Genomic DNA, 27,612 nt, shown 5'->3' on the forward strand with positions numbered 1-27,612 from the left:
ATGATTACATAAGTGTGTGTAATAAATTTCAATCGATTTGTTAGTTTAAGTCAGGTTACCCTCTTTGGAAGAAGAATGGCAAAGTCGTATGCCAAAACAGTGTGTACAAATATAAAGGTTTATAGAGTTCATAAAGGTTTATAGAATTGGGGAGCAAGTAAAGTGTTCTGGGAGGAAAAGGAATGGTTAAAAAGGTTGGATGGTTAAAGAGAAAACAACAGGCTGAGGATATCACTTGAAAATCAGAGAGAGCATAGATAAAGTCTATTGTGCTAGACTCTGAGTTATAAGAAGTCAGTACAGAACAGAAGAGAGGCAAGTAGTAAAAATCAGAATGGAGATAGCAAGATATAAAGGAAGCGAGTCAGGCGTATTGATAAGAGATGAGGTTGGAGGGGGAGACTATGGGACAAGAGGCTAGTTTATACAGTGAAAATCATGTGATGTAAGATTTGTACTAATTATGTAATATAAGAATGATGTAATGTAAGATTTGTATTATTTATGACGTCACACATAAATAGTCGATTTAGTAGAGTCTCGTTGTTGTACAATACAGTGTGGTATGATTGACAAAAGTGCCGACCTGCAGTGTAGGGTCTTCCGCTACAAAGTATGGACCAGGTCAGGTTATAGGGTATTCGCTCGACCAAGGCGGTAGATTGTTTCGTGGTGCCCAGGTGTGCAAGGTAGTGTCGATTAAAACCAATCGTACTTCCAAAGTACGTGTGTGCGTAGTGCAGTGCCTATACATTTATATACAACATTATAGAGTAAGCAATTGCCATGTTATGGACAATTTGGGGTACTCTGTGCTAACAAATCATCTTATAGATAGTTCAGTGACAGTCAATACTATCTTCAGTCTTCTAGGTGGGAATAGGCGTGCTGACGTCACCGTTACTAGTATGGAAAGAGTTAACGCATTTACGATGGAGTACGTTTGGTTTGTATCTTGTATTCCATTTAAATATCCTTGTGTTTATCGGCTTCCATGTTTTTCTTCCGCTCTCTTTTTATAGAGATATGCACACATGCCAGCGTACACATACACATATATATTTATCGCTGATATCATAAAAAATTTATAGATTTTTGTGAGAAATAATCATTTTTGAAATAGTTTTTCTTGAAGTATATTACATACAGCTATAAATAATAACATGTAAATATTGGATTGAAAAACTCTTTTGAATAGAAGAAAACAGTGAGCAGCCTTCAACTTTTCCTATTCAAAAGGTTTTTCAACCCAATATCTACTATTTTTTATAGCAGTATGTGATGTACTTCGAGAACCACTATTTTACAATATATATATGTATTTGTATATGTATTTGTATATGTATATGTTTGTTTGCATGTGTATGTGTGTCTATGTGTGTATGTATATGCACATAAGTCTATATATCTATCTATCTATCTATCTGTGTGTGTGCGCGCGTGCGCGAGTGTGCAAAATCTGTGCCGCCTGTACCAATGAATTACATAGTTCGTGATGTCAGGGGCCATATTTCGGTGAATGTCTCTGACTATTGAAAGACATCTGCGTTTCAAAGTTATTTCATGCTTGGCTGAACAGTTTGTTTTCCGTATAAAGGAAACTCTGTGATTAAAATTTTTATGGGAAGAATTTCTCAACAGACGTTTTTTACTTCGCCAAATATTTTGTTATTCATCAGGACTTCTGCTGAACTTGAGAAAGATGGATGGCATAGATAAATCTCCTCGCTAGTTTTCGATGGAAACAATTACTTTAGTCTACTATCTATATATATATGTGTGTATGTAGAGCAGAGTTGACTGTGCTGAGAGATAGAGAAAGATAAAACTAAGGTGATGGATGGAGTATATGGGTGGGTGAGAGAAAGAAAGAATGTATCGAGTTAAGGAACGTTGCTCTTATCATCAACGTCATCTGCGACCCTTCCTTTTTCTCTTTCTCCTAATCCACATCATCGCCAACCTCGTCATAGTCATCGTCAGCATCAGATTATTGTCAATTGAATTAATACTCTCATTTAACTTTTATATTTGGTAAATTAAGCCAATAAGGTTTATAAAGCAATGATGGTCCTTGCAAATTTTTTTTATACAAATCGTATAGAGATAAAGTTTAATATAGTTCAGTTTTTATTCACTGATTTATTCTGTATCATCATTTACACTGTCTTCAGTCATTGGATAACAACCATATTAGAGCAATATCTGTTATGTTTCCTATTAACTATTTATAACGGACTCCGTAATCAGCGGTACGCGGTACACACATTATCCGTCTCCAATGAGCCAACAATTTGTAGATAGCTATTTCGTTTTAATGTTATACAACTATACATATACATATACATACACGTATGCGACGGACTTTAACACCATTTTCATGTACCAGGTTTAATTGTCGAGGTTATGATAGAAAACATTTGCACAAGATTTCGAACAATGAATTCAAATCGGGAAGCTCGTGTTTGTGAAGCAAACTTCTTTACCACACAGATATGCTTGCATTTTCCGTATAGATATTATCTTCTATGGATTATCAAAAATATTGTAGTATTATTATACCGATATAATACTGTATAGATACTAAGGCACCTCGTGTGGATGTAACATTCTTGAATGCGATGCTATCTTTTATCGATATTAAGATATCTTGTTTCTATATTATTATATTTGTTAAGGATGTATATATATACTAGTGAAGGCACAAACGTAACAATAGACTTATTACAGGTAGAATATGCTTTTATGTAATATGTACTAAAAGCACGTTTCAAATTTTTGCATCATATTCTTGTGTAGGCTTTAATGAATGACAGTGAACATAGAAAGTATGATATACATATTTATGTCTTTCTTCTACACTAATGCTAACAGAGGCACACATGTACACGTATACACAGACACACACAAACACACATACATATCCACACACTCAGACACGCACAGTCATATGCATATATATGTGTGTGGTTGTGCGTGTGCGTCTATCTTTCTATCTATCTATCTATCTATTTATCTATCTATCTATCTATCTATCTATCTATCTATCTATCTATCTATCTATCTATCTATATGTCTGTCTGTCTGTCTGTCTGTCTGTCCGTCTACCTGCTTGTATGTATATAAACACACACACGCACATATATTCATACATACAGACACACGTAATACATATATACAAACACACACACACACACACACACATATATATATAATATAATGTAATTATATATATATATATATATATATATATATATATATATATTACTGTAGTGTGTGCCTCTGAATGTGCTAAGAAGATAACATCTATGCATAATAAAGTGCAACAATCGCTGTTTGTTTAAAATGTACATTTAATAACTACGTGACACTGGTTTCAAACCTAACCTACTGTTCGGAATTTTGGGGTTGTGTTTTTATTACTATAGCTAGGATGAATATCTTTCATATGAGATTTGGGAGAGGGAAACCCTGGTGCATTGCACACACATATACGTATACATATGAAGCCCATACGGACAATGTGTTTCGGGCTGATATCCCATCCAAAAACATATGACTGGGAAATAACAGTTTACTCAAAATAGCCCTCAATTTCCACCACGACCGCAGGAAGGCTCAGGAACCTGCGTTCTTTATTATGTGTGCGGGAAGATTTTTGGACACCTTGTTCTTAGCCACTGCCAGCTCGGTAGTGACGACTATGACTTCGAGACACAGTCGTAACTCATGGCTCGCCACTTCACCAACCGTTATCCGAACCACCCTCTCCTGTGTCTGATCTGTTGATCGTACATCGGGAGCAGGAATTTATTTTCTCTTCCCATTCCTCAGCCCCTCATTCTCTCAATTCTTCAGCTCTCTTCAATTAAACCCACTTTTACCCACATTTACACACACCTCCCACATTCCACTGCTCCTCCGCGTCTACCCACCCTCACGCACCTTCCCTACCCTTTTAGACACATTACCCACACCACACACACCTTTATACCCCAACAGCATATGCACACACACACACACACACACATGCACATGCAAAAACACACACCTTCCCACTCGACACATGCTAGCACCCACACTCCCCCTTCCTTCCCCCACATACAGTAGCGTGTATATAGTGACACACCCACATCTCCAAACCTCTCCCTCCTGTCACCCCTATTCCACCAGGCACATTCATCCCGGTCGACCCACATACACCTCCTACTACACATACATACACCAGATAGCTACACGCACATACACAATATATGCGCACACACATATCAGTTTTATACATACACTATCCAACAGCCCCATATATATATATACATACACTAATTGACGACTGTGATACGCACACTCGCTTGCATAAATGTACGTACACAAAAAAAATACACATTATTCACTCATAAAAACGCATAATATACACGCACACAACCGTGTCACATGTAGCAAAAGAATGTACCACAGATGCACTATTTTGAAAATGCCATATACACAAACCAATTAACATCTGGGATACACACACTCGTTCACAGACATGCACATGCATAAACACACACACACACTATTCCCTCATAAACACACGGAATACACGTGCACATAGCAGTATCATACGCAGCGAAAGAAAGTACTCCGGATGCAGTACCTTGGAAACACCAAATTTCTAAATATCCTAGCAAATTCCATTCCATCTCAAAATCTCGCAGTACGCAACAGTTTTGTGGAACATCGGCTGAAGACAGTTGCTGTATATGATCTCAGATAGAAAACTAAGTGCCTTGGTCATGCACTATCGGTGATACAGTTTGAACCATAATCACTTAAAGCAACATTTTGATATCAAGAGCAGGAAGCTACAAATAGGTAGTGGCGGATTTCAAGTTAAAATCCAGAATCCGGAGGAAACTGGTAATCGATTTTGTTGGCAAGAATAAATATTCGCCTCACAGCAGTTGAAATTTAACTCTTCTATGACGTTAAGGGCAACGGTCATCCTATGCACCAAAGACTTTATCAATCAATTTTCAGTGAACGCTGTGCGCATGATCAGATATAAACAACTTTTCTTTAGATACAATAATTCCTGGGATTGAAATTGTGTGCTCAGCAAGACTAGTTTAATCGGATTTCAACAGAGATTGTGTAAGCCCTTTAAATTCATTATTACTAAACGTTTAAAATTGGACAAATCAAGCATGTAGTCTGATCGATTACTGCTGAAATGACAGATCTTGGTTCAATGCTACACTGTACCACAGAACATATCGCTAATATGTATTTTCTAACACGCTAATCGCGGCACTATCACCGGTTCTGGCACTGTTATTCAATATATCGCTGGCAGATGCGATGAATCGTTGTTATCTCTAACGGCCGAGTGTCAATCACTGACAAGAGTAAGGACGGTCGAAATCATGGGAACTGGTGGTTTCGGCGCTGGAGATGGCCGTTATTTATTTTCTCGCTAGCGATATAAATAAGAGTGCATTTTACACCAAAAGTCAATATGAGAGGTTTTTGTGGTGGTGTCTACCGCAGTATAGTTTGTTCTTACAGAACATCCACGTTTATGTGAGGATAAAATATTACCTCTCCTTATCTTTAGAGTTTTAGCCAGCACTAAACGATTTGTCTTTATATACAATATCTTGTAAAATCAAAGGAGAAACAGCAGCTGGAGTAGTTTCTAGTCTATATAGGGATTTCAACAACTCTATATCCACTTTATCTGTCTACGGTGACACTGATTATTAGAACACTGTTAGTGAGGGCTTAAGAAGAGTGGATAAACAATTTACACATATAACAACACATTGATGACAGCTACTTTCGATCAGTAATTTGTTCCTACGTTAAGAGTGCTTTGTTCCTCTTAATTTTAAAGAAAATTGAAATGAGAATTTAGGATTTCAGTTGGTCAGGCGAAAAATCTTAAATTTTTATTATATCTGATTTCTGAGAATATTGTTGTGTACACAAACATGGGTTGAAGAGACAGAAATTGTTAGAAGAATGTACATATGTATGAGAAACAGAATGCGGGAGAGAGAAAGAGCGGGAGGTGGACAGAGAATTAGTGAAATATTTAGAGTAATCGAGAGAGAGAGAGAGAGAGAGAGAGAGAGAGAGAGAGAGAGAGAGAGAGAGAGAGAGGGAGAGAGAGAGGAGAGGGAGAGAGAGTCAGAGGGGAAGGAGAAATGAGAGAGTGAGAGAGAAAGAGAAATACAGTGGTATAAGTCAAGATGAAGAGAGATATAGACTGCGAAATATATGTAAGCAATGATATATAGTGCGAAAGACAGATACAGGAAAAACTAATACAGACAAACATAGAAACAGAAATATATACAGAGACAAATATGAGAATATAGAAGAAAAAGACGAAGAGACAAATGAGAGTAGAAGAGGAAAAATAGAAGTGAAACAGGAAAAAGAGCGATATAGAACGAGGTTGGAAGATAAAGTGTGATAAAGAATGATGAAAGCAGAACAGAAGACAGAAGAAGGTGAGGGAGGGCGTGTGAGCGGGATAGAGTGATATTCAGAGGTATAGAGAAGAAAAAGAGAGTAAGACAGGGCGAGAACGGAAGCGAGAAAGAGAGAGAGAGAGAGAGAAGGAGAGAGAAAATGACTGTTTCCTATTTCTAATATATTTATGATAATCAGTCGCAAGAAGCAGGGAAATGATTAGTTGTTTCTTTCATTAAAAATCTTCAAGATTTCCAAATTAAAGCATTCAATTAATTTCAGGCAGTTGAGCTGTTGAAATAGTGGCATCAAAACAGAGGAAACCCCGAAGGACTTCATAAAGACACACACGAGACAAAAAGGACGGAACAAGAAAAGCAGAAAGGCCAGAAGGTCAACAACCACAGCAACCATGACGATAAGGACCATAAAAATCCAGAAATATGAAACAAAATAACTTGCATCCGTTATTGCATTGTCTGTAATCTTCTTCTTCTTCTTCTTCTTCTTCTTCTTCTTCTTCTTCTTATTCTTCTTCTTCTTCTTCTTTACATTAGCGTCTTCTTTCAATTCTGTTTTCATTTCTTGCCGAGTGTCTTCCTGACACCTAGGGCAGAGAAACTCACTCTATACATTGATAGGCCATTACAATAAACACATCAGATTGCTCATTTACAAAGTCATGTGATAGAAAAAAGAGGAAGAAAGATAGAAAGTAAAAGGAAAAAGGAAAAATAAAAAAGTAAACAAAGAAAATAAAGGGTGGGGGGAGGAAAAAAGTTCAGAGTGACAATGCTCTTCTCAGTACGTGTGACGTACCAGTTAAAACAATCTTTTGCATTTCTTGCATGGATGGTAAGCCAGGGATCATTCTTAAATAATTTTCAGTTCGTTTTTTTTTTTTATCATTCCAAGTGCTCCTACAATCACTGGCATTGGTAACCGTCTTGAGATGCCTCATCTTTTCCATTTCGATTAGCAAGTCTTTATATTTTCTGAGCTTATCAAACTCTTTTGCTGAGATATTATGGTCACGGGATATGCTCATGTCAATCAATAAGCAAACTTTATTGTTTTGGTCTTTCAGGACAATGTCCGGTTTATTTGCTTTGATTGTCCGTTCTGTACATATTAGGAAGTCCTAAGGAACCGTTACATTTTCTCCCTCAGTTACAGCCTCGGAGTGGTGCTTGTACCATTTGTCAGCACATTATCTAATGTAGATATTGACAAGCTCTGTCAAATCTTGATTTGTACTCTATAGGTGTTAAAACTTTACACCCAGAGATTAGGTGGGCCACTGTTTTAATCCCATCGTTGAAGTATCGGCACTTTGGGTCTACACCATTTTTTATCACATTGGCTTGGTAGTTCCGGATCAATAAGCTCTGATCTTGAGCAGCCAAGATAAAGCCTTTACTCTCTGTCCTTAGCCCTGAGTTCCGTAGGTTCTGATGGGTGTGCTTCTGGTCTACATCAGTTTGTTTGCTACAAGCCACATGTTTGTCATGCAGAGGTTTTTGTTCCCACCTACCAGTCAATTGTTCAAACGCTTTGCTATTGATTTCACCTTTTTGCAACTACATCTGCCGCACTTCCATCATGCTGTTCAGCATGGGTATTATGTATAAATTTACTTGAAAATCTTTTGTTCTCCTTCATAACACAATAAAGCTTCTAATGTCTTTCATGGTTTTCAACTAGTTTTAGCACCCAGTTGTTTAATCTTTTAAGATATTTTGCCAGTCCAATTGTAGTGGTTTTGTAAGAGATTTCAAATTGGATCAAGCCAATAAAAAAAGAAGTGTATGGCCCCAATCCGTGTTATGGGTGTTGAGGCCTACACTACAAAAAAAGATTGTCCGTTTAAAAACAAAAAGTGCTATAGTTGTCAGAACCTGGGACACAGGAGTTCTCATTATAGAACAAGACTACGAGGTTCATCATTTACGTTATTTACATTTGACAGATATTTGTCCTCATCTTGTTTGTTAACACGTTTCGGCTGATATACCCTCCAGCCTTCATCAGGTGCCTTGGGGGTATATCTGATGAAGTCTAGAGGGTATATCAGCCGAAACGTGTTAACAACAAACAAGATGAGGACAAATATCCGTCAAATGTAGATAATGTAAATAATGTACATAATTCCTCATCTCTTAAATATAGAACTGTATGACTACGAGGCTCAAACACAAAAAGTTCTCAGGTGTTTTCAGCAGAGAGTGATTACGACAGAAAAACAAGAAAATTCGTGCACGTAAAAATAAATGATGTCAATACCAAATTACAGTTAGACACAGGTAGTGACATCTGGATTATGAACGAGGATACTAGTAAAAAAATTGGTAAATCGAGATTACATAAAACAGCGAAAATAGCGCGTGGTGTAACGGGCAATGAATTACATTGCATGGGCAAAACATGCATCGACGCTACATTTCGAGGAGAGATACGCGAAGCAAAATTATTCGTTGTGGACAATACAATCAATGTATTTGGCACATACTACTTAGGACTATCCGACTGCTGAGGACATTTTTTCAAAGTTAAATGGTGGAAATTTTTTTCCAAATTAAATGTGTCTGGAGCCTATTTACAGATGAAGTAAATGAAAGATGCCCAAAGTATTTGACAATAAATACACACAGAAGATTGTACAGATAGTCATTGTGCAACCTAGACCATGGGTTCTCCATCTCTAGCCACGACTGATATTTTAACGGTGGAGCTTTGGCCGCGAGCGCGCAACCTCGGTCCATGGACGGCCAGGAGACATAACTCTTCATCAGAGCCCTCATCTTTGCCATTCCTGGATGTCCGCTGTGAAATTGTTGCAATATACCTTGGGTATGAATTCAAGAACTTCTGCCAGTGCCGAATGGGTTTCTGGACTGTGCCTATGTGGTTCTGGCCAAAACGCACTGCACAACCAAATCGTATCGAGTTGTATTTGATAGATGCGCGAGAAGTAGTGTAAGTTGGTCATGTTTTCAGCTGATCGGCTACACATCTCCACAGGTTTGAGACTTGTACAATGAACCTAAGTAGGGATTCATGGGTAAGTTATAAGTTAGTTGAAGTTGTTTGCTTTATGCAGTGCCCTACAATGACTGGAAGGCATGCAATCGATGATAATCAATATGTTCCCTTTCTTTGCTGTAGAATCGATAAAGATTAGCAAAGATTACAAGAAGCAATTACGAAAGGTACCACGTTCGGGGAACAAGTTACAAAAATAAACTTCGCGTATTTCTTCAATACAAATCACAAAGTAGATGTTGTCAGAGTTAAGATATGAGAATCACTTCATTGGGTCCTTTTTTGACACATCACGATAGACACATGCTGTCCAATTCTACGCAGATGCGTGTGTTTTTCCAGCAGCACTTTGCCCGACAGGTTAGGCCTGGATGCGTATCAGATACATTGAATCTCAGTTCTATCTCGATAATCTTTTGCGGCTCTCAATAGAAGAGGTGGAGTGTTACAAAAAGCCGAAACTAACTGCCAAGATAAAGTTCATGCTGGATGTTTGATCGAGGGACAAAGCACTGAGAGGAGATGGTCTGTACTCTGTGAACTTTATGAATTAGTACCAGACGTGTTCCTTTACGGTCTTGAAAAAGGTCATTTCCAGCTTTGACAGGGGCATGTTAGAGCTTCTAAAGAAAGATGCGAACAAGTTGAACATTTTTGCCGAAGAACTCGTAGAAAGACTAATACCTTATGTCGTTGCTTGTTCAAGAGAAATGTACCAGTATTTGCGCTCGAAGAAATCGTTAGTGTGTGTCAGGCACCAAGCAAACTGAGGTGGAGAGTACCAGCCATTATTCTGAATAAATTGGTGGGTTTGCAACTTGCTACCTGAACTAGCAAGGCTTCGCTAGCCAACGGGTTCTGTTAAGATAACTGAGGTAGAGTTAGAAATTGGACGTAGTTGAAAGTAGTGATGTAAGTCTCCCGAGAAATAGATGCTGCAGTAGATGTCTCTAAACCGTTTCTCCTCTATATTATTGCATGACTATCACATTTTGCCTCATGGCTCAGTTGACCAAATTGAGCAATAAGCTTTTCTGTTTTGTGAAAATCTCGGGTTCACCTGATCAAGATGTCTATTTTCTAGAAGACAAATGCTACAGAATGATAAGGATCTAAGCCAGTGGTTGCCAAACTTTCAACAGCTGCCGCCCCTTGGCGCCCAGATCACATTCCTAGCGTCACTTCACTCACCACTACAAACATAGACCACTTTCTGAAGCAAATTCAAAACAACTGTATTTCTTAAATAAAACCTGGCCTAGTTAACCCATTGGTTTATTGCTTTTACATCCACCGCTCCTTTTTTGACCACCCTCATTAAGCGCTCTACTTTTCTCCACCGCCAACTCCTCCTCTGAATCTTTTCTCCTCCGTCACAGAGATAGTTCCGCTCACTTTGGAAACCATTGATCTAAGCCATGGATGACGATACTCTCACATCTGGGACCGAACCATCTGCAGAAATTTCTAGTCTGCTGCGTGTGGCTGTAATGTTTGGAAAGCTCTCCTACAACTTTCCTATCTTCTCCACCAGTCTCTCTCTCTCTCTCCGACTGAACTACAGTCTTGGGTCACGCGTAGACCGATCCGGCATTTGGCATGTTGTCTGGCGCTCACAGCCATCGCGCTCTATCAATATATTTAGCTGTGCACATATCTTAGGAATAATTATCATTATTATACTTACCTGAGGCATCTCTACTATCATCTAATTTGAATTAGTTGCATTGATACCGGCATAAAACAATCTAATGGGAATTATAATTAATTTAAACATTTTAGTGTTTCAAGAAATAAGAAGTAAAGAAAAGAAAGAAAACGAAGAAATGGATAAGTGAAAGAAAGGAAACTTAAATGTTCGGAAATAGTATGTGCCTAAAGTATGAAATTATAGCGAAACTACAGAATTGCAATTAATCTTAAACAACAAAGAATCAGATTAAGGAATTAATTGGAGCTTACTCAGTATACCAGTTTCTTGTTTGTTATACATACCCATATTTATGGATAGAGCAAGAAGATATACAATGTTATATAGAAACACATTCCAATGTACGACCAATATGTATATACGTACACACACGCACACACACACACACACACACACATACACATATATATATATATATATACAGGGTGGGGGAAAGTAAGTAGGCATTAAAAATTGGTAATAAATCCATATTTCTTTTGCCAGTTTATTGAAACAAATGATACACGTTCCTTATTACATGGGAAAATGAAAGTAAATCATCATATTTCAACGTAGGCACCGGTGGCGTCAAGCAGTATCCTCAAACGGCCATGGACGGAATGAACAGCCTTCTGAAGAATGTCGTCTGGGATATCATTGAGAACCTGCTGAATCCGTGATTTCAAGTCCTCCAGTGTGTGAGGTTTTGTCATGTACACCTCCTCTTTTCAGTAACCCCACAAGTCAAAATCACATGAAATGAGATCTGGACTTCCTGGAGTTCTGGACTGCTGGACTACTGCAGTCACAGTCTTCAAGTTTTAGTTCCTACACGTAATGGGGTTTCCACGAATGAAAATTCAATTCTTTATGCAATACCGTACGTATTGTGTCTTGTTAGTTCACTTTCACGAACTGCTTGACGTGTTGATTTTTGCGGGCTGCGATTAAACATTTCCTGCACTGTTGCCAAGTTCTCCGCTGTTCGGGATGTGGTTGGACGGCCACTTCTTCGTAGCCCGTGGTCATCAGCTTTACATGACAACTTTTTATTGTCTCTGGACGTAGTGATGCATGTTTACATTTCCATGCACGCCACCATCTCTGAACCAAAACAATGGAATTTCACACTTCGTAGCGTGCTGCTATCTTAGCTCGCTTCTGAACAGTCAAGCGACCGACCATCTGGAAAATAAGAAATAAGAAGGAAGACAAAAAAAAAAGAATAATTAGTGATGTCTGTTTAAAAAATGTTTTCGTTATGACTTCAGCGACACTAAAAATTCTTCAAGCAATTTCTAATGCCTAGTTACTTTCCACTCACCATATATAATATATATAATATATATAATATAATATAATATAATATAATATAATATATCTATCTATCTATCTATCTATCTATCTATCTATCTATCTATCTATCTATCTATCTATCTATCTATCTATCTATCTAGAGAGCTAGATAGCAGGAGGGAGGGCTGGGGGAAGGTATTGGGGTATCAGAAAGTGAAAAGACATATATATGTATATTCTTTTATCCTTTTATTTCTTTTAAATGTTTCGATCATTTGACTGCAGCCATGCTGGAGCACCACCTTTTAATCGAGCAAATCGACCCAATGACTTATTCTTTATAAGCCTAGTACTTATTCTATCGTCTCTCTTTTGCCGAACCGCGAGGTTACGGGGACGTAAACACACCAGCATCGGTTATCAAGAGATATTGGGGGGGAGGGACAAACACAGACACACAAACATATACACACACATACATATATATATATATACATATATACTACGGGCTTCTTTCAGTTCCCGTCTACCAAATCCAGTCACAAGGCTTTGGTCGACCCGAGGCTATAATAGAAGACACTTGCCCAAGGTGGCACGCAGTGGGATTGAATCCGGCACCATGTGGTCGGTAAGCAAGCTACGTACTACACCCACACATATATATATATGCATATATGTATGTATATATGTATATGTATATGTATATGTATATGTATATGTATATGTATATATATATATATATATATATATATATATATATATATATATATATATATATATATATATATATATATATATATATATATATATATATATATATATATATATATATATATATATGTATATGTATATGCATATATACATATATATATATATACACACACACGCATATATATATATATTTGTATGTTTATGTATATATATATATATATATATAGACAGCGGAAGAGAAAAGTGAGAGAAGTGGAGAAGGACGAACTATGCATACTGATTGTAGAAATTATCTTCTCTACATTAATTGAGAAAAGGTTGTTTTTTTTTACATTGAAGCATTGATTACAATTTAGCAGTTTAGATGTTTGAAACTCTGACTAATAATTCTAACTTTGCAAATTTATAACTAAGCAAAATGATCTATAAATATTATATCATTTGAAATCAAACAGATATTGGATTTTTTCTTCCTCCAAATAATGGAAATCGGGTTTTTCTTTATGTTTGTTTATTTAATTAATTTATTTTTTATTCCAAGTGATGAATCAATATGTAGTTTTAAAAATTGATTTTGTTTTCAGTAGGCAACTAGGCACAAGATCAATAATTGTTGTGTGATGTGTTAATATTGTTGTCAGCTCGATTGATCACCCCATTGACAATATTATTGGTAATTATTTTTATCGATACCTCTTGAGGATCAATGAAAGAAGTGAGTAACAACGTGCAGAATGTAAATTGAGAAATGTTTCATATGAAGCTAGATACAATGCAATTAATTTTTTTTTTCAAGTCGTTGTTTACGCCCAGGTCAAGAGTGAGCTAAAAGCATGGTATATTTGCAGCAATGGATATTTGGAAGTTGCTTAGTCGTGTGGCAGACAACCTGGACTTTTCTTCCTCCATCTCGACAATAACAGAACACCACCACTAGTATTTACGAAACTACTTCAGTGATTGACGACCTTGCCTGACAGGAATCTTAGACTCATCTGACTCCTGCTCGTTTATGTACAAGCCCCGCCAAATGTAAGTAAATAAGCTTACTGCTTTATGGGACAAAGCTAAGAATTAAATCTTCTGACGTTCCTAAAGTCGACTGGTATTCAATTTGGAATTCTGGCCCCTTTGGCAGCCAGCTTATTGAAAAACTTACTATTCTGTATCCCTTTAGGCTGCATCAGTAAAGCCAAGAAGTGTTTTTCTGACTTCAGAATTTTAATGGACACACAGCTTATATTCACGCGAGATCATATCAGTTCTATAGTGAAAGTAGAAGCAATTGCATGAGAGGTGGTTGCGCCACACGTGTTTTGCTGGAGCTCAAATCCTGGCTGACAAGTGGTGCACGCTCTATAGTCTTTCAAGACAGACGGGTGTGAAATGTCCTATCACCATCAGAATGTGCTTGATAGATCTTCGGGAAGTTGCAACGAAACTTCCATCAAGTTACATCCCGCCGTTCTAAAAAGGGACAATGGAGTTGGAGGTATACCAAAATCATGGAATGATCACAGTATGTCTTTGGTCATAAGTTTACTCTTCATGGCCCTTATAGAAGAGACGAGAGATGACGCCCCTACATTCGAGTGCGGGATATGAAAAGATGCCGCAAGGTGACTGAGCAATGCCAGTGAGTATTGCTGTGACCTCTGAAAACGGGTTAAAATGTCGGTCTACTGGCGACGATTAAGACAATCAAAAGCTTTCTTCTAATCCAGACTGGTCACTGTTTACAAAAGCCAGGGCTGGTTTTCACTTACTCGTTGATGTATCGTAGATAGATCTGTTGGGACTTGCACAATTTGGCGTTTCCTTAACCAAACCATCGACGACAAGTACCATCATCGTTATCAATACCTTGAACAAACTCTTTTACTCTACATTCAACTGAATTATGAGTTAGAAATTACCTTTGTTGGTATTTTTTCCCTGGAAGGTTAACATGCTTCGGTTCATAGAACTGGAAATTCTAGAAGTCTACTGCTAGTTGCTGGGAACGCCTGCCAAGATGTTACTTTACAACCCATAGTGCAGACTATCCACACCTTGCGCTTTGTCCCTTTCCCCAAATCTCGCTACCTTCCGCATATCGTTAATATTATTGCCCTTCTGTAGTAACTCGTGTCTTCGGCTAAGAGCTGCGTCAGGCCGTCGAGGTAGACATTATAAGTTCATAAGCATCTCTGCACTATCGCTTCCTCTGAACATTTGAGCAAAGTGCTGCTAGAACGTTGCATACATATACATGGAACCGATTAGCACACACCACTCTCGGTCCGATGAAGATTTGATTGTGGCTTTCTCGCCACGTTACGCCTCCCATATCCAAGCCCATTGAACTTCTTTCGTTCCTTCAGAAAATGCGGGTATCGTCCTCGGCGTTGAAGAAATGGCCGAGAGCTATTCTCACCGCTGGCATGTCGGTGATTAGTAAACCAATCGCTTCTTCTAGCTAACTCCTGCTCTTAATCTATTTCTCGACGGCAGCAGCTTTTTAATAAACGCTATAATATTAACAACAACAACAACAACAGCAACAACAACTATAATAATGATAATGAATTCGCTGTGCCAAGGAATAGACAGCAATACTACCCACATCACAACCGATAATATCATGATAACCACCTCCGCTACCACAACGACTACTACTACTACTACCATCTCCACCATCATAAACAACAGCAACATCAACAACTGCAGCCTCAGCAACAGCAACACTAACAACAGTGTCAACATCGGCAACCAGAAGAAGAAATAGATCTTTCTTTTAAATTCTCAGCAGAATGCAAATTAAGTTATAAACGTTTTGGCACCAATTTCTCTTTGCGAATTCCTTCAGGCTAAACTCTATTTTGTGAGTATTGTTCACCTCAAAGACCTACTAAGCTGGATATCTCCATTGCTACTTGAATTTCAATCGAATATTTGCCAGGCGACGTTCTTTACCTTTTTCCTTTTTTTTTTTTTTTGAACAGATAACTTTTAGAATGAATTCTTTCTTAGTGATATCTCAAAGCGATATGTATGAAAAACAATGAGAATGAGAGAGAGAGAGAGAGAGAGAGAGAGAGAGAGAGAGAGAGAGAGAGAATGAAAGAGCGTGTGAGAGAGAAAAAGAGAAAGAATGAGAGAGTGAGAGAGAGAAAGGGAAACGGAGAGAGAAAGAGAGAGAATGAATGAGATAAAGAGAGAGTGTGAATGAGAGAGTGAGTGAGAGAGAGAAAAGGAGAGGGAGAAATAAATAAACAGGGACAGAATGAGAGAAAGAGAGAGAGAAAAAGAAAGAGAGAGAGAGAGAAAGAAAGAGAGAAAAAATGAGAGAAAGTGAGAGAAAGAAAGGGAAAGAGGGAATCAGAGATTGAGAAAGAGAGAGAGAGAGAGTGAGAGAAAGCAGGAGAAAGGGAGAGAAAGGGACAAAGAGACACACAAGGAGAGAAAGAGAATATGAAGGAGTATATAGGAAGAAAATAGGGCGATGAAGAGAGAAGCAATGAAAATAAAAGTGTAAGAGAAAGAGAGGGAGAGGGAGTTATAGGGAGAGAGAGAGAGGCAGTTATAGGGAGAGAGAGAGGGAGTTATAGGGAGAGAGAGAGGGGGGGGAGTAAAAAATGTGTGTAAACCAAAGAAAGATAAATAGAAAGAGAGAAAAAAAGAAGGACAGTGAGAAAGGATTAAAGGATAAAGTAGAGACGTAAGAAAATGTGTGTAAGAGGGGAAGAGAAAGAGAGAGGTGAAAGAAAGGTGATAGAATATAGAAGGAAAACGAGGAGGAAAGGGAGGTAATACGAAGAGAAGGAGTATGGTGAGACAGAGTGACAGATGGGTAAATAGGAGAGAGAGAGAGAGAGGGGGAAAGAGAACTGGAGAGAGAGTAATGAAAAGTGTGTGGAAGAAGAAGGGAGTGAGAGAAAAATAAACAGTGAATGTAACGGGAAGAAAGAATGAGAAGGAAACGAAAAAGCGCGTGTGAGAGGGAGAGAGAGTGAAAGAAAGAGAAAGAGAAATAGAGAGAAAGAATTAGAGAAAGAAATAGGGATGGAGGTTGACATAATGAGAAGGTTTGAGTGAGATGGCGAGAGGAAACAAAAAGAAAGGCGGGTGTGATAACATAAATAATACATACATACGTATATGCATATATTCACGTATATGCATATATTCACGGTGGTGCACCAGCATGACCGCAGCCACTTGGCTGAAACACATAAATAAATAAAATAAAATATATACATACATACATACATACATACATACATACATACATACATACATACATACATACATGCATACATACATACAAACATACATGGATAAAGAAATCGAATCCAGAATCGAGAAGGCTAGCTCCGGTGTCGGTAAGCTTTATCACAGGCTGTGGAACAGTCACGACGAATCGTTGAAGGTGAAAGTTAATGTATATAAGTCGCTGGTTTTGACAATATTGCTTTATGGTGCCGAGTCTTGGACTTTGTACCGAAAGCACATCAATCAGCCTGACGCTTTTCATAAGCGATGCCTGCATACTATCTCCAACATAAAACCGAGCGACCATATTCATAACAGCGAGGTACTTACAAAATGCAACATTTCAGGTATTGAAGCCATCCTCATCAAAATACAGCTTAGGTGGCTAGGTCATCTTTCACGTATGAGTGATATCAGAATTCCGAAGCAAGTTCTCTTTGACCAATTCCCGACAGGAAGGTCAGTTGGAAGGCCACTCTTGCGCTTCAAAGACAAACTAAAAGACAATCTGGAACGATGCAGCATTCCCTTTTCTTCTCAGTATATATATATATCTCCTGACTATGTATATATATATATATATATATATATATATATATATATATATATATATATATATATATATATATATATACATATATATATATACATATATATATATATATATATATATAAAAGAAATTATATGTTAGATACAATGATAGGAGAGTGGGGAGAGATTGGGAAGAGAAGAGAAAGAAATCAAGTAACTAAGATAAATTGAAAGAAACTGCGTGTGTGTGTGTGTGTGTGTGTGTGTGTGTGTGTGTAAATGCGCGTATGTGTGCATGAATGTGAGTGAGATTGCAAGAGAATGTGTATGTGTGAAAGCGACAGAGAAAATGCAGCTGATGATGCACATCGGGCGTTCCGGAATTCTCATTTTGTGTGTTTTGTTGATGCAAGAAAAACAGACTGATATTGTAATGCTATCACTTGTGTAACTCCTCTGACTTTCATTCTAACTCTGCTTAGAAGTCTTTTTCTCTTATTTGACAAATCATCAAGTACCTATAGATAAACATAACCATAAGTATATTGATATGGTTTTCGATTTGTATAAACTATCACACACACACACACACACACACACACACACACACACACACACACACACACACACACACACACACACACACACACACACATACATACATACATGATAGATCGCTGACCAAAACATTCAATTTTTTTTCTCCGTGTTTTTCTCCTTGTTTTCTCCGTATTCTTTCTGTTGAAGAGCGTAGCTCGAAATGTTAAATACTTTCTCTATTCCCGAGTGTTAAACTAATACACCCTTTTCTTTACACCACCTGTCCTCGTCTGTTGTTTTTTTTTCGTAAATTCTCCCATACATACATACATATATTCAAGACTTAAGGAATGGAGTAGATAAGATCCAGGATAGCTATGTCTCATAGCGAGCTGAATCTCGGAAGTGGTAAACATCCAAGCGGAGAGTATACCACTGGGGACTCATCAGGCCAAGGATATCACATTCTGATTGAATCTTCCATGTGTTAACATGTACCACCTTGCGACAATGTAAACTTTCATTTACAAAGACATCCTTGATGTGAAAAGTAGCCTGCGCTATACACCTCGCTTGGATATTTACCACTTCCGTGATTCTGCTCACTACGAAACATATGTAGCCCGAATCTTATCTTTTCTATTCCTTAACTCTTGTATTCTTATTCGCATACCCGGCAACCCGTTTTACCTACGGTGAAATATAAAAAGAACTTTTTTTCAATTTATCGTATTTCGCTAAGTAAAGCAAATCCACAACCTTCCCTCTCAATAAACTGCTATTGTCCCTGAAAGCTGTCTTTTTATATTTACTTCGGATTGCTTGAAGTTAACTTTCTTCCAACAGCTCGATTCTTGGATCTTATATATATATATATATATATATATATATATATATATATATATATATATATATATATATATATATATATATATATATATATATGTATATATATATATATCACGTTCAAACATTTGTTTGTTTGTTTTTTATTTTTCTCAGTGTTTTTTTGAATTGACTATATATATATATATATATATATATATATATATATATATATATATACCATATATATATATGCTGTACTGATATCTGCCAGGATTTTTTAATCCCTTTTTTTTCTTACACACACACACACACACACACACACACACACACACACACACACACACATATATATATATGTATATAAATGCATGTGTGTTTTTTCAATTTTTACAAATAAATAGTTACCAGGGCAGCAAAAATTCACACAAGTACCAAGGATGTAACAGTGTACTTATAGAAGTAGAAACTCCAGGTTTAGGTAAAATGTTTTGTATAATATAAATAAATAACTACTAAAGGTTTAAAAAAAAAACAAAACCCTTGCTAGTGTTCCCTTCATCATATAAGCGCTCATCACATTGTTAAAATGTTTTATTGATGTGTTTGATTTCTTTCTTTCCCTGATGAGAAGATTGCATTGTTTTACATCATTTTATTCCTTCTGGAATAATACCAAAGTTTTCTTCGAAACATATGTCGGAAGTAAAAAGACTTGAATAACACCTGCGTTTAACTCCATTTATATATGTATGCATGTATGCATGCATGCATGTATGCATGCATGTATGTATGTATGTATGTATGTATGTATGTACGTATGTATATGATATGCTAACCTTGATATGCTAACTATATGATATGCTAACGCTGCAGTGAAGAAGGGAACGGGAAACTACTTCAAAACTTTACAATTCCAATCCCTAAGGACAATTAGGGTGAGTCGCAATTCAATGCTGGAATAAAACGGTATGAAGAGGGCTTGTCTGTCTAATGAGGACCACTCCACGGCCGATAGGGTATCCCATGAGCAACAGGTGGGTCCTGACTGCAGAGTATTGTTAGCAACAGAAGTACCAGAAGTGGTTAAACTTCGAATGTGAGAACTTTATATCATAGTGCCAAGCTTGTGAGAATGCTAATAAACGGCCATAAATGAAATAAAGTGGCCGAATAATGATGCCTTTATCATCGATGATACAGGTGGTAACAAACATGAAAATGGAGCAGGACTACTTTTAGATCCTGATATGGCAAAATGTGCCCTTGATGACTGGATGGTAAGTGAAAGAGTCCTGCTTGTTAAACTGCATAGTCATTCACTTATCATTTCCCATCGCAGTTGTTTACGCAGCCACAGCAGGTAGCACAGAAGAGGAGGTTGATGCTTTCTATGAAACCTTGACGGAAGCCAAGTCTCAGTACAACACAGATGAAATCAATATCATCAAAGGACATCTGAATGCAAAGGTTAGTCATGGACAGAATGGCAAAGCAGTTGGTCGGTATGGAATTGGCTTGAAAAATGATAAAAGTGAGGGACGGATATGGTGGTGTGAAGTAGAGAATATGATTATTACAAACACATGGTTGAAGGATCAATGTGGAAGCGACCATATACCTGTGGTATGCATACTCCAGTGTAAATTAAAGAAGTTGAAAAGAACAAGAAATACAAAGAAACTGAATATTGAGCGGCTGAATACGCCAAAGGTGCAGCTGGAGTATTCCACCAATGTAAGGAACAGATTTAAACAGCTGATTGATAATGGCGAGGAGATTATCGGAGAAGTAATGAGAAACACCTTGGTAGAAACAGCCCAGGAAATCCTGCTGAAGAAAAAGGAAAAACAATAAGAAATGAATGAATTACTGAGGAGATCCTTTCAATGGTAAGTAAGAGATGGAAGATCAGGCGGAGGAAATCCAAAGAGTAGAAGGAGCTGTACAGACCGATTAAATGGCAGTGTAGGGAGACTAAAGAAACCTGGCTGAATGGACAGTGTGAAGAAATTGGAAGGCGATCGGTAGTATGACACAGAGTAGATCAGAGCATAAATGGGACCTCTGACAGAAAGTCATGATGCTCAAACTCCGGATGTATCAAAGCAAAGTATGGTACCGTGTTTGTCGAGAAGATTCGTTTCTACTCTCGGCAAAAGGCCCGAAATATTTTGGGAGGTGGCCAGTCGATTATATCGACTCCAGTACGCAACTGGTACTTAATTTATCGATCCCGAAAGGATGAAAGGCGAAGTCGACCTCGGCGGAATTTGAACTCAGAACATAAAGATAGACGAAATACTGCTAAGCATTTCACCCGGCGTGCTAACATTTCTGCCAGCTCGCCGCCTTGTAAGTCGAGAAGATTGACATATTGAATAGATGGGCAGAGTATATAGGAGACTCATTTCATGATGCGAGAGAAACTTTGCCTAGTTTTTTAAAAATCTTATGGTTGTCCAAAGAACCTGCCATCTGAAGTACAGACAGTCATCAAGATGAAGCAACAAAACTATTGGACCAGATGGAATTATCATTGAGATCGTAAAAGCATTAGAGGAATATAAAATAAGAAAACTGACAAATGTAATTATCAAAATCTATGATGATAAGGGATTTCCAGAAGATCTGAGTAAATCCATCTTCATTGCATTCACGAAGAAAACAGCAGCGGTGGACTGTGAACAACATCGTACGATTAGTCTCATGAGTCATGGTACAAAGATCATTCTGAGAAACACAGTTTGGCTTTGTAAAGGGTGCTGTTACTTGGGATGCTATCTTCGTATTGAGATTGATAACGGAACGGAGAATGGAGATGCAGAAAGTCGTCTTCATGTGTTTCGTAGATTACACAAAGGCCTTCGACACAGTAAGACAAGACATGTTATTTAAAGAACTCAGTAACATTTGCTTGCGAATCTTGCAGAGTCTGTACAAGAACCAATCTGCGTGCATAAAGGTGGATGGAGAATGTAGTGACTAGACTAGCAATAAGAGAGGGGTTAGACAAGAGTGGCTTATGTCATCATATCTCTTCAATAACTATAGAGAAATGATTATAAGAGAATTGGAGAAGGATTAAGACCTTAGGGTAGGAGGCAGAAATATAAGATATGCAAATGATAGTCTTACGTGAAAAATCAGAAAAAGAATTTCAGAGGCTTCTGGATGTAGGGGGTCAGAGAAAGTGAGAGGAATGGGCTCTTCACAAATTGCAAGAAGACGGAATGTGTGGTGGTAACAAAGAAGGGAAACCCACAGTGCATGCTGAAAGTGAATAATCAAATTATTAAGCAAGTATCATCCTCAAACTTCTTTTGAACTTTGATCATAGAAGATGCAAGATGTGTGAAGGATATCAAAAAGACGAATAGTGTTGGCAAAATCTGCCTTCGCAAAATTGTACGCCCTGAGAAACTGTACTTCGAGCATCAAGACCAATATTCGTATATTGAGCTGTTGTGTACTCTGCGTTATTGTATGGAAGTGATACACGGTCTCTAACATCAGAAAAGAGATGGTGCTTGGAGAGCTGTGAAATGTTGTTCTTAAGGAGAATATTGATAAAGTGTCTAATTGGACTGCAGTAAATAGGAAACTACTTCATGAGATAAGGGTCAGGCAACTAAGAAGAGCCAAGCAACTTGATCATGTGATGAGAAAAGCAGGCCTGGAGAACTTAGCGATGACTGGAATGATTGAAGAGAAAAGAAGCAGAGGAACGAGAAGGAGAATATGGATGTCATGCTTCACGAACTGGTTGGTTATTACAACTGCTACGCTTCGATGCCAGTACAAACTGAATGGTCTCAATTCCACTTCTGCGGATACTCAAACAACGATTTGGAATAGCTTGTTACATATGACTAGAGTCGAAAATTCTGTACCGTGCACCGCTTCTTAGAGTAACAAGAAATATATATACATATTCATATTTGTATATGCATATATACTAGATATACGCATATATCAATGAATATATAAATAAAAAAAATGCATATTCAAACGAGAATATGCGTGCATGTGTGTATATATGTGTGTGTACATGTAAACACAGAAAACGTAACTGGTATATGTTCTTTACATAATGTACACGTGTTTCAATAAGTTGATCACCGTTATCACGTAGACTTGTATGCAATTTAATACGCTGAAGTTTAACCTATCATCATAATTATGGTAGCGTCCCAACCGGTAGTGTCGGGAGGTCCGAGGCTTCCTGTGGGTAATAATCGTCCCTACCTCATTATGCACTCATCTCAAATTATCTTCAAATACCAAAGTAGCATTTCTCTTGTCCCTGCCCCTTTGTTAATATTACATCTATGAATGTACTGTGAAACAGTGAAGTGTTTTATTTCCAGACAATACTGAAATTACGACGATATTATACAATAAAACTGGATCCAGTTTTATACAATATTCTTCAGAAATACTATAATTTTTGCCTCCATCTGAATCAAGTAAAAGTAATTCATATTGTTTTCTAACGGATGTCATTAGAATTATGTAGAAAACCTTAGTACCTTTGACTCACTTTCAGATATCTGGAACCGAAGAATTAGCTCCGTAACGAAGCTCACGTTGAAGCTCGGTTATTTACCTTAAGACCGGTTACTCTGAGATAAGTATATGACTTATGCTATTTGTCTTCCCTCATTGCTAGAACTTTGTCTTCAGTAACAGTGAGAGCCAAGGAGAAGATAAGATAACTAAAAGGAATGATCACCTCATCGCTATGTTGCAACACTTGATGCTTAATACCAACAGCCAAATCTCCTTTAACTTTTAGTATTTCAACACATTTCAATCGAAATGCCAGGTGATTGTAACAAGCCAGTCTTCAACGCAGTTGCTTCACATTGGTCATCATTTAATGGTAGACATCATCTGAAACATGCTTCTCTTTAAGGTAGAGAAATGGTGTTCGTCTTCACATTTTGTATGAGAGCGAACATCCTTAAGAAGAAACATTTCAGGTGATGGGGATAAACAATATACAAATTTTCCAACGTTTGCTGACCTTTTCTTTTTTAGTTAAATAAATTCCAGATGCGGTAGCGTGGGAATATAGCGCGCATGCCAGACGCCAGACGTCCCAAAGAGATCTTCTTTAATGAAATAGCAGTTGGCTCTCAGTCACATAGTAGACCAAAGAAGTGATGCAAAGAAACCCTCAAAACAGCCTTAAAAGTGTAACTTAGAGTAGTCCCTTTAGGACCATCCTGCTCGAGACAGCTCACTGTGCTTTGTACTCAGAATCATATATGATTAGAGAAGCTAAAATGAGGTGGGTGCAGGAATGCATGAGTCCCACCCATCCTGACTATAACCACGGGTTTCTGAACAAAATTGGCATAACAAGATACCTCAGGATTCACAAAATGTGAAGCTGATAACCTGGTCATTTTCAGAGGCGTGCAGGACAAATCCAGTAATATCTCCAGGTACAATGCGAAGATGCTCGATAATAAAGCAGTGTTCGAATAAATATATCATCTTGGTTATGAAAATAAATTGTAAGCTAGAAATTGCTGCATTGCATTTCTAACACGGCATTGGTATTCATGCACAAAGGCAATGAAGATGATATGCTTGGCTGGTTATTGAAAAAGGGAAAAACAATATATAAATACATTATTTTAATGTGTTTCGAATCAACATAACATTTTGATAGTACTCACGCGCACGACATGGTTGTGTGACAAGCGATTAACATATACATGTCAACACCCCAGTTTTCTACCTACTTACACACACAATATAGATATATTCTATGTAAACTTAAGGGCCAAAAAAGTCAGAAACATTATTTGATCCCTTACTCTGTCTTTCATCTACCTTGCCACTTTTTTCCTTTCTCCCTGTTTCCCTCACATGAATGGCGTCTGTTTCGCTCTCGCTTTTTCACTTCCCTCTTGCTTTATCGATCTACATACATGCAATTGTTTGCCTATTTATGACGTCAGCAATAATTCAGCCAATCCAGTGTCTTGCACACTCTCACAGACAGATACATACACACGCACAAAGATATACACACGCACACGCGCTCAAGAGCAATCATACACAAAATAGTCAAGAAGGAAAAAAATATCTGCAGACATTTTAAACACGGGAAGCTTTCGACATTGAAATTATCTGGGTAATAACAACATAACTATATCACTCATGTTTATAATAATGGTTTCATATTGTGGCACAACGCACCGCCTTCTCTCATGTTTGTAATAATAATAATAATAATAATAATAATAATAATAATAATAATAAATGTAGTAACAGCAATAAGAAGAATAACTACTAAAACCGCAAAACCTACAGCAATGGCACTACTACTACTACTACTACTACTACTACTACTACTACTACTACTACTACTACTACTACTACTACTACTACTACTGGTGGTGGTGGTGCTGCTGCTGCTACTACAACAACAACAACAACTACTACTACTAGAATTGCTAAAAATAATCATGATGATGATGATGATGATGATGATGATGATGATGATGATGATGATGATGATGATGATGATGATGACGGTAATGGACTCTCTCGTCGAGGACGTCGTTTGAGTGTTCAGCTTTTGCCGAACACCCTGCACCACAACTGATTCGTTTATAGCGATCAAGTGTATTGTGTTGCATATTAAGATTTTATTCAACATATTCCCCTCTCAAATTCATCCATCTTATTGCAGCGGTCCTTCAGTTTTCCTAAGGCCAGAAAAAGAACTCGGAAGGTTGGGGCTCTACCCATGCCTCCGTAGCAGCGATCACTTCCGAATCGGAGTGAAATTTCTTTCCTTTGAGATGTTTCTTCAGTTGTGGAATAGTCAGTGGAAGACGCGTCACGTGATAGTCAGTGGAGGACGAGTCAGGAGGGTAAAGTGGGTGGTCTAACGATTCGAAGTCAAAGTCGCTCATTTTCCGTCGAGTTTTATGTGCTGAGTGTGCTGGTGCAGGCTCCTGCAAAAACCGGACACCACAGCTCAGCTTACCACAGTGTTTCAGCTTCAAAGCTTCACGCAGTTTGTCCAACAGAAACATGTAGTATTCTGCGTTGATTCTGCGATCCTCTGGCAGGTATTTTATGAAGAGTGCTTCGTCTTTGTCTCTGAACACTGAAGCCAGAATCTTATGAGTTGACATCTGGATCCGAAACTTCTTAGGACGCCGTGAACCGCTGTAGTGCCACTCCATTGATTGTCACCTAGATTGTCCCTGGGGATTAAGATGGGCAGACATCCTCCAAGACGTCCTTCATCTTGCCATGAACTTCCACCGCTCCTTTGCCTTGTAAAGAGAGCAACTTCATGGCCGCAATCTTACCGAAATCCGGTGTATGAGATGTTACTATACGTTAAATCTGCAAAAAAGAGAAAGATATATTGTATACATCATGATTTTTGCATAGTTGCTCTTAAATAGTTGTTCTACCACTCCTGTAAAGGTAACAGCTATACTCTTTCGTGATAGCCTTAAAGCCAGGAACTTTTCAGCATCTCTCGTACCCATGCACTATTCCAAGTATTGAGCCATCTGGATACTTCATAAAAAGTTTGGTATTTCCAGCTTTTGATGTCAGAATATTGCTCTCTTTGAGATGGTCTTAAGTGCACCGATCACAATAGGTAACACGCTCACTTTCGAGATTCTATGGATTTATTTAACTTCCAATGCTAGGTCTTGTTACTTCCTTTCTTTCTCACCTGATACCCTCACAATATTCTAGTCTACAGGTATAGCTACATCGATGAAGGCCCATTCTTTAGACTCCTTCTGTAAGATAGCAATATCTGGTCGGTTATGTTGCAGCTTTATGTCTGTGTATAACGGCATATCCCATGTGAATTCTACCTGATTATTCCCTGGTGCTAGCAAAGGTTGATGTTCATACCACTCGCTGGAATATCTAGCCCATTCTTCTTGCACAACTTTCAGTATATTCGCACTGCTTCTTTGGCGTTTTTTTAATACTCTTTTCGGACTAGTGTTGAGCATCCACCAATTAAGTATCTCAGATGATTTTCCAAATAGTCTACACAAAGGTGTTGCTACACTTGATTGAGTTGGTTCGTAAAGCTTGATCTTGAGCATCTCCAGGATTCTTCATCAGTTTCAACTGCTATATGTTAGAAAAACTCTCCGTGTAGGATTTTTTCTTTTAATCTTTTATTCACAATTCCTCATATATTCAGTTGATGATCTTTTAATCACAATTCCTCAGATATATCGTGATGTTACTGATTAAA

At 37.8% G+C, this 27,612-nt stretch overlaps 1 long non-coding RNA gene across 1 annotated transcript; it reads left to right on the forward strand.

The window, feature by feature from the left end:
* Nucleotides 1–527: 527 nt before the first annotated feature.
* On the forward strand, nt 528–8,144 carry LOC106874459 (uncharacterized). Its single transcript, XR_001410010.2, has 2 exons — nt 528–937; nt 6,739–8,144. It is a non-coding gene; the product is annotated as an uncharacterized LOC106874459 (long non-coding RNA).
* Nucleotides 8,145–27,612: the final 19,468 nt, after the last annotated feature.

The sequence above is a fragment of the Octopus bimaculoides genome, chromosome 5, assembly GCF_046866305.1.
Source record: "Octopus bimaculoides isolate indiv1 chromosome 5, ASM4686630v1, whole genome shotgun sequence".
NCBI lineage: Eukaryota > Metazoa > Mollusca > Cephalopoda > Octopoda > Octopodidae > Octopus > Octopus bimaculoides.